The following is a 3,006-nucleotide window of genomic DNA, read 5'->3' as shown; positions in this document are numbered from 1 at the left end:
AGGAGTTGGACCAGACCCGCTCTGTGCCTGGCCAGGACCCGCACCTGACTTGCGCGCCAGGCCCCCTCTGACCCCCAGCATGTGTCCGCTCTGCCTTGGGCAGCCCCACTGTGTCTGTCTCCGTCTCTGCTCCCTGCCTCACCTGTGCACGCAACCTTCTCCAATCTGGTCATGACCCATTAAAGCATCCTGTCCTAATTTGCATATATGTAAATTTTAGAATAATTCAGGAGAGTATGTGCCTTTGCAATATTTTATGTTTCTATCCAGAAATGAGTAAGTCCATGCATTTATGATTAAATGGAGAAATAGAGCGTTGGAAGGCCCTGGGCAGTTTCTGTTAACATCTTACTGTTTTAGATTATTTTGTTGATGTTACACATTGTATTTCCACCTGATGATTGTTTACATACATATGTATTTATAATAGTAATGGGCAATATATATTGAGTGCCTACCACATGCCAACTCTTTATGTTAAGCACTTTATTATTCAGTTTTATCCTTGCAACTCATTTTTCATGTGAAAAGAACAAGACTTAAAGAACTCAGCTAAAATGCCTAAGGTTTTAATGCAAGTGGCAATGCCATTCTTATCACTAAAAATTTTTTGTCAATCCTCACTCAAGGATAAGTTTCTCTTGCCCAGACCAGGGCCAAGGATCTAGCCTGAAACTGAGGTATGTACCTTGACTGAAATCAAAACCAAGACCTTTCAGTCCACTGGTTCCCAACTCTTACAGGCTAACAGCTCTGTCTCTTTCTCTCACTCACAGGCTGCTCTAATTTCATTGAAAACATCCAGAATTTTCTTCTGGTCACTAGTATGAATAATCTTATTAAACTCACTGAAGTCACATGTCCACATACAACCATCATCACTGGTCTGGCCAGTTAGATGTGCTGATACCTCCACTCTGGGGCCCTGAATAACAGCCCCCAGAAACGGCTGGATGTGAAAATTGGCAGCTGCTAGAAAGGGGGAAACGGAAGTCATGTCCCCACAGGCCATTGTCACAGAAATATTTGACTTCTGGTTGCCACTCTGACATAGAAGAGCTTGGAAGTCCTTACTTCCATCCTTACAAGAAAAACAAAAAAAAAGATGAACAATCTGAAAAACAGGAACTCTTTTTCAATCCATCTGAAATTAACTATGACAATGAAATTAACCTTTGCTGCTACAAACCATGGAGATTTAGGGCTCTGTTAGAACAATACAACCTAGCCTTCTTCCTGATAAGACGGAAAACATCTTTTCCACTCAAAGTGAGAGACAAAAATAAAGAGCATGATAAGAGAAGACAGATTCGACCACATCAAAATGCAATGCGTCTATTTGGCAAAACACACATCAAACGGAGACAAATGGCAAGCTAGAGAAACCATTTGCAAATTACATGGCAAAAAGCTGATATCCATGACAATTCAAATTTGCTAATAATCCAATGGAAAAGAGGGCAAAAGGTCTCAAACTGAAATTCCAAAAGAAGGAATAGGCCAAAGTATGCGAAAGATACCCAACTGCAGTTTAAACCAGAATGAAAAATTGAAATGAAAATATTGCTCTTTCTCGACCTGGACAGGGTGCCTCATCAGTTGGTTGGAGAGTCACCTATACACCAAAAGGTTGCAGGTTTGATTCCCGGTCAGGACACATACCTCCGATGTGGGTTCTGAAAATGTTGTGGAACTGGAGAGTGTTTGTGATGCTATGGAACAGTTGCGAAAAATTGTGAATATACTCGATGTTGGAATTTATACTTTGAAGGATCATAGAGTTAAAATTTATATAATTTAAATTTGTTTTTAATATAATATTATTAAATTTTATTTTAAAAAACATTTTATTTTACTCAATAGTGTAAGAAAAATACCCTAAACTTCTAAGTATGTGCAAGATAAGCACAAAAATTTGTTAAATTGCTATTACTGGGGAGGGGAAGTCCTCTCTGCCGGGGCAGCTGACACAGGCTGCCTCCCAGGACCTGGGACCACAGGCCTCCCAGGAGCTGAGGCGAGTGGCTCACAAGATGCAGGTGGGTCCACATCTGGAAGCTCAGTGACAGCTGTGCCTGGAGCCTGCTCTGGCTCAGGAGAGGGCACCAGAGTTGGCGTTTCCTCTTCAGGTGTTTCTTCATCTTGCTCTGGAGCTGCTTCTGTAGATCCAGGAAGAGAACATGTTACCACCATGACTGCCCTTTGTGTGCCTTCCAAGGAAGGAACCTCCCATCTCCATCACTGAAGTCCCAGTTCAAGCCCCCACCCCAGGAAGTCCCCCAGACTGCAGTCCACTGGGCACTGACCTGAGGGGCTCTGTGCTCCTGCCTAAGCCCAGCCTCTGGAAGCTCTTCTCTGAGTGGCCCAGCCACCTGCCCTCCCCATCACACACCACCCACTCCTCCTCCTCCTGTGTCTCCGCCTCAGTGAGCTCAGGTGCTCCAGCTGTGAGTGGAGATACTAGGTCTGGGTTGGCAGGACTGGGACTGGAAAGGTGAGTCTATGGAGGCCAAAAGAATGATCAGGTTGGGAAATTCTGGCAGCTAATAAAAATCTTCAGACGTGACCGGTTTGGCTCAGTGGATAGAGCATTGGCCTACGGACTGAAGTGGCCTGGGTTCAATTCCGGACAAGGGCATGTACCTTGGTTGCAGGCACATCCCCAGTAGGGGTTGTGTAGGAGGCAACTGATCAATGTTTCTCTCTCATTGATGTTTCTAACTCTCTGTCCCTCTCCCTTCCTCTCTGTAAAAAATCAATAAAATATATTTTTTTAAAAATCTTCAGGGTCAAGCTAGATGCCCAAGATATAGGAGATGGCCCTGGGAGAGAGAAAGACAGAGCAGGGTCTGAGTCCTGGCCTTTCTTTCCACATGGCCCTCCCAGAGCACCACTCAGAGAGCCTGGGGTCCTGTGCCTGCTGCTCCTGCCCATCCAGAAGCCAGACCTACTCCTTATACACCTTCAACCTGGCAGTCCTGGCAGAGACGTGCGTAGTAACCCAAG

This window comes from Myotis lucifugus, unplaced genomic scaffold (assembly GCF_000147115.1).
Source record: "Myotis lucifugus unplaced genomic scaffold, Myoluc2.0 scaffold_729, whole genome shotgun sequence".
Classification (NCBI taxonomy): Eukaryota; Metazoa; Chordata; class Mammalia; order Chiroptera; family Vespertilionidae; genus Myotis; species Myotis lucifugus.
Note: the sequence above shows the minus strand (reverse complement) of the source record.